The sequence below is a fragment of the Saccostrea echinata genome, unplaced genomic scaffold (assembly GCF_033153115.1).
Source record: "Saccostrea echinata isolate AGI-Se365-2 ecotype Australia unplaced genomic scaffold, CSIRO_AGI_Sech_v1 ptg000030l, whole genome shotgun sequence".
Classification (NCBI taxonomy): domain Eukaryota; kingdom Metazoa; phylum Mollusca; class Bivalvia; order Ostreida; family Ostreidae; genus Saccostrea; species Saccostrea echinata.
In genome coordinates this window covers 6,893,527-6,900,194 of record NW_026889779.1, presented here as the reverse complement: position 1 = coordinate 6,900,194, position 6,668 = coordinate 6,893,527, and the positions used below count along the sequence as shown (strand labels likewise).

At 30.9% G+C, this 6,668-nt stretch overlaps 1 long non-coding RNA gene across 1 annotated transcript; it reads left to right on the top strand.

Annotated features, from left to right (window-relative positions):
• Positions 1-2,001: 2,001 nt before the first annotated feature.
• Positions 2,002-5,414, top strand: LOC133196269 (uncharacterized). The gene is made up of 4 exons (XR_009722305.1): positions 2,002-2,128; positions 4,103-4,209; positions 4,772-4,868; positions 5,302-5,414. It is a non-coding gene; the product is annotated as an uncharacterized LOC133196269 (long non-coding RNA).
• Positions 5,415-6,668: the final 1,254 nt, after the last annotated feature.

Genomic DNA, 6,668 nt, shown 5'->3' with positions numbered 1-6,668 from the left:
ACACACACTCTCTCTCTCTCTCTCTCTCTCTCTCTCTCTGTGTGTGTGTGTGTGTGTGTGTGTGTGTGTGTGTTACGATACCATACTTAATTTTTGTAATTTTAGAATTTCTTCTCTATATTTATAAATATGTAATATATCTAATTTATGTATAGTTATTAATGATTTGATACTGTATATCAGTAAAGAGCAGTTTGCAAAAAAACTTCGAAGTAAAAGGATAATAATTTCCTCAAAGTGAGTAAACAATCATATCTTATCAAAAAATTCGACTTTTTGTGTGTGTGTGTGTGTGTGTGTGTGATATATATTTACCTCCACAAGATTACAGGAATTCAGATTGCAATAATCCTAAATTATCAGAGAGTTTTTGAATTATGTGCGTGTATCTGACACGTTTTGAATTTTATTTTAGACATATTTTTTGGAGGATTCTCTTTATGTATAAATGATTTCTAAAATAAAGCATGCATCTGATAAATACGACATATGAATGCATACGTGCGGCAAAAAAATCTTTTTATGAAAATGACTGTAATTAAAATGAACACATTTTATATAATCGAAAGAAAAGACAACCAGGTAATTTATTTACGAAAGTGTAATCACTTTTCCTTCTAAGCATTATAATAGTTTACTGAACACATTTTTTCTCTCGTATAACTAGGTTTTGAAACACGACTTACATGGATGTGCGTACACATTTGAAGACTTTGTCTTTTCGGTACTGGGCACGAGCGCACGGATCTTAGATTTTAGGGCGTTTTATTTGTTCAAACATCTGTATATCGATAATGAAGAACTAATATTTAAGAAAAAGGAAATTGATATGATTGATTAAACAAAGACAATGAATATGTTTTTTTTTAAGTTCTGCGTGATATCGTAATGTGACACTGTGATACACCGCGTACACACCGTGTTACACGGTGCACAGAAACCCCGACTTCAAAGACGCCGACATTGATCGAGGTCCACGCTAAAGCGTGGACTTTCGGTCCACGGGGCCCCGTGTTTTTCGGGGAAAACTCGTGGCCTGTACTGTATATATATATATATATATATATATATATATATATATATATATATATATATATATATATATATATATATATATATATATCACAAATTGTTCCGAGATGGGAAAAATGTAAATTGAAATAGTAGAAATATAAGTGTATGGTACATAGCATCTCCCATATTTTAACTGAGGTTCTATGCTATAAAAGGACTATATGTCTCAACAATATAGTTAGAAACCTGTTGTAAAATAACTTTTAAACGTTTTTAAATAAGCTCAAAGATTAACATGTAAATCTGGAAACTTTCCATAACGATGTGTTTGCATTGTCTAAAGATATGGGATTCAAACAAAAACAAAAAGAACCCCTACTGCTCATCTTATAAATAAATATTTGATAGGTATGTTTGGCAAAACTAATGTATTTCTGAAATACAGTGAGTGAAATGAACTGATACAGCATAATTCTGTATGTACTTTTCTCAAACACATGCGAAATCATTTTGCGTTGTATTTTTTTTTAAGTTGCTGGGACATATTGTTTATTCAGTAACATTTTAACTTGACATATTATAAATTTTGTAGAGGATATCGCCGCACAACTTGTGGTCTTATAGAGCATATGTCTCACTATATCCTTCCGACAAAAGATCACATAGAATAAAAACATTGTTTACTGAAAATCAGTTATGTTTTACATTTTTCGTGAACAAAATGAACATTCATGTAATTTGCTTCTTTCGATTTTTTATAAAATAGTTTATATTATTATATGTTTGAAGGTAAGTTTCTACGCATCATACTGTATCAAGTTTTTTGACACTCTCGAAGAAATATTACAAGCTTTAGATGTTAAAGAACACACACCCACACACACACACACTGATATAATGTATAATGTATTTTTGTGTAAGATTCTGTCATATCCTTACCTTTTGTATGGTCACAATATCTGTTTTATCTATTTTATATAGATAGAGCAGATAACCTTTGAGGTGTTTTTATTGGTCATCCTCCTGGTTGGCAATATCACAGTTCTTACAGTTATCATTGTTGAGGGTCAGAAGTCAAGGATGCATTTTTTCATCAAGAACTTGGCTGTGGCAGGTAAACTTAATAATAATGTGAAATTAATTTGGAAATCTGGATGCGGTTGCAGGAATGTTAGTTAAATTTAACTAGCCGTTAACTTTAACGTGACATTAAAATTAACGAGTTAAACCGGTTGCACGAAAGATAACTAACAGTTAAAGCTTAGTTAATTTTGTGATTTTTAAAACTAACAGATTTAACTGAGGTTACATAGGTACATTAAATATTTAATTCAACATTCAATTATTGCGGATTTGTTATCATTTCAAAACTTGTTTGGAGGGAAGGAAGAACTTATACAGAGATAATATATATGTCTGACTTGATGAACATGCAAATTTGATCCTGATTTCAATTTAGGCACGATTGTATTATACAAATATATATTGCGGAAAAATGTTTCGATATTATCTACAAAGAACAAGACCAAAACATTCCATATGAGCGGAGATGTAGGTACTTTTTGATCTTTATTTTACAACTTTTTAAACCTCAGACAAGTTACTGAAAAGTAGATTAAACATTAGTTCCACAAACTTCAGGCACGTAAAACGGGGAAGGGGGGTGTTCCTCTCTCACTTTTAAGAGATTTTTTATTATTATTATTTTCAATTTCCTCTCCCAAAAATCAATGCCTCCTGTTATTTAACTACATGTACATACTTTGTACTTATATTTTTCATATTGTATGTAAAATGATCTTTCAATGTAAAAATTCATATTTGAAGAAACTATCTTTAAAAATATATTTTAGCATTATCTGATATAAGAGTTAGCTAATTAAGCTTCAATAGACTTTCGAACAACAACAGTTTAACTGACAGTTATGTAACTCTTCGTTAAAAATTTAATGGCTAGATGTGGTATTAACTTTAAATTAATTTAACTATCGTTCGTGCAACCGGATCCTGACGGATCTCCTACAGTTTTTTAAAGCTAAACTGAGTGTTAAACCCGAATCCATTGATCCAAATGAGCCAAAACATTGACAAACTTATACAAATAGCACATTTTTCTAATCCTCTTTGGTATTCAGATGTCGTAATTGATGACATGTATTTAATGTTTATGTGAACTCCTGACAAAATACTATTATAAACAACAGTTAACTAAGTTTACTATTTACTATAGCTAACTATAGTCAATCAAAGTTTCAAAGGCATCACTTTACTATATCTTATACATAATGTATATACACTGTACACGTATTTTACTATTACTATATTATAATAGTTATCACTTTAATAAATCAGAGTGTTATAGTTATCATTATAATAAATCAGAGTATCAAAAGTATCAGTTTAGTTAATCAAAGTATCAAATGACCTACATCTATTGTTAATCAGAATATCAAGGTCATTAGTACAGGAAATCACTTTGCGATAGAAGTATCATTTAATATTACATTTTAGATATTACATCAAGTTTTGTAGATTTTTTTTCTTTTTTTTTTTTTACCATAGATATTTGTTGAATCTGCCTGAGAATTTAATTCATTTTGTATGCAATGAAAATGCATACAAAATGCAAATGATAAAGAAATTATCTTATTGGTATAGGATATTTTGAAACGTAATATTTTTAATGACTGAAATAACAAGATATTTCTAAAATATCACTATGTAAAATAAAAGTTTTCAAAGTTATCACAACAGTGCCATGTGATCACTATAGCCAATCAAAATGTCAAAGTTATCACTATATTAAACTGTAGTTTGCATAGTGTCTCAGTTTTCATTACAATTAACTATAGACTATTATAATTATCATTATTTAAACATTCTACAGTCTTGGTAAATGATAATTTTCAAATCCAATAATAAGCTATTCCTGAGCACTGTCATTTAAAATTCTGAATAAGTGTAGCTTCGCCTCATTTTACACTATCAGTAGAAAAGTTATACAAAGGCCTAATTGGACAAAATATTCCTAGTCTTTTAAAAAACAAAATAAAATAGGTTACGTTCAAAGCATATGTTGTCGTTTCAGATTTGCTCTGTGGAATATTTTTTGTGATTCCACGAATTGCTGTACATTCGAATGATGAAATATTCTATGGTGGGAACACACTGTGTAAATTACAAGAGTTTCTGTCGGTAAGATCAGAAGTCATTAAATTTAAACTTTCCAAACAGTGAACCACAGATTTTGAAATATTCAACAACATCAAAAAAAGATCTCATGAGAACTTCCTTCTGTATAATAAAAACTTCCCTACGGAGGAACCTATTTCAAATATTATAGTTTGTTTTAGAAAATGTACTCTTTTAAGACTGTATAAGAGTAATAAAGTCTTATGTGTAAATGGCTAGGAGCGAAAAAAAAAAGTAATTGCTTTTTCGACATATTGTTACTCTCTTACAAATTTCTGTCGATGTACAACCTAAATATTAAATATGTTTGATGTATGAGATGTACTCTCCCAAAACTCATTTCAACTGTACTTCTTTGGAAAGTTTAACATACATTGTACATGTTTTAATTCAAATTTGCTAAAAATTAAATGACTAAGTCATAAACTTTCTTAAAAATACTTCAGATAGCAAAGTTTTATGGAAGGAAACATCAATTATATATATATATATATATATATATATATATATATATATATATATATATATATATATATATATATATATATATATATATATATATCAGAACATTGGAATTTATGGACCCAACATGATCATGATAGCCCTGAGTATCGATCGCCTACACATCCTCATCAGACCTTTGGGGAGTCTCGCAAGTAGAGGTAAATGCCAAAAAATTTCGGAACTATTGTTTTTTGGCACCTGCTTAGTCTGCTAAGTAGTAGTGAGCCAGAATACATTTACTTTTTTACCTGGTGCGCTTACCTAGTAGAAGTAAGTACCTGTAGAGCATTGGACATGAGGGACTCTTTGTTGTTTTGGCACTTGTGAAAAATTGAAAGTGAAGGAAAGTTCTATAACTGATAATTTGAAATAATTATACTTTATCAGACATCTGCAATAATTGCTACAGATCGAGTATTAACCATTTAGATACGTTACAAGCAACCAGTAAAATATAAGGAGATTACAAAAGCAGTTGATATGAAAATATGGCTGCGTTCTCAATTATTTTATGACGTTTGAAACATTTTATGTTGAAATGAATTTTATCTTTAAATCATTTTGTTCTAAGGGGCTTCAAGTTAATTTCAGGGAGAAACCCTACAATAATATGTATCTTTTGTTGGGTGGCAGCAGTCATTGTCTCTGTAACAGGACCTATTGTTTTCAAATATAATGCGGTACATCAGGAGTGCAATGTAGATCTGGATCATTCTGATATGAAGGTATATTGAATAAAAAAAAAAGAAATTTTGTAAGATATGCTACTAATAAGAGTCTCATTTGTATGCATCGATACAGTTTCAAATGAAAGAGAGATTTGAGAAATGAATATAATTAAAATTTTCACTAGAACTACAAAAATATTAATAAATATCACCCCCACTTCTTAACTAGAAAATGATAAGGTTTTTGCAGCAATCAAATTTTAGACAGCAGTTGGTACTTCAATATTAGCGATTCCAAAGTGAACTGCATTCTAGAACGCTGATTGTTCAAGCCAGGATGAATGTCGCAAAATTGACATTGATTAGAATAGATACCAATAGATTTAATATGCTTTGCTTAAAAGATGTGTCAAAATCTTGAATGAAAATAAAGTTTCAAATATCACGGTCATAGGTCGTTGAAATTTTGAAATCATGAGTTGTAGCTTAAAATCTCTTTGATTGGAATTGATTCAAAATTCAGTAGTATCTTTTTCAAGAGCTACATATACATGTAATGGTAATCCAGATCTTGAACAAATGTTATTTTTTCAAAGGCCCAGGTCAATGAAATATTGAAATCATTTTCGCACCAAAGGTCCTTGATTTGAATATATTGAAACTTGAATATATTGTTGCCCATTGATTTACGATGTTTCATTATTCGACTAAAGATCATGTGTCTATGTTGAAGATCACTGAAAATTGTTTCATCAAATCCTGTTAAATCAGAAACTCATAAACAATAAACCTTCACGGTAGCTCAGTCGGTAGAGCGCTCGCTCCGTGATCGGAAGATTGTGTGTTCGAATCACGGCCGCGACTGACCTGAGTCGATAAAAAAATTGGTAGCAACTGTTCCTTTGCCAGACGCTTGGCACTTTGAAATGAAAGTTGCGGGTCCTTTGGATGAGACCTTAAAAACCGAAGCCCCGTGTCACGGTAGGCGTTGGCAAGATAAAGAACCCTCACTGCTCAATGGCCATGAGTGCTGAGTAAAGGTCTAAATTTGAAGCTCTCGTCGATATATAGTGACGTCTCTATATGAGTGAAAAATTGTAGAACGGGACGTAAAACAACATACAATCAATCAATCAATCATAAACAATTATACAATTATAATTACAACAAGAGGCCCATGGGCCACAACGCTCACCTGAGTAACTTTGGCCTTGCTGTTTTTCACATGATTTCCTCCCTTGTAGTACATATTGTGGCCCCGCCCTTCCCCCGAGGGTCATGATGTGAACA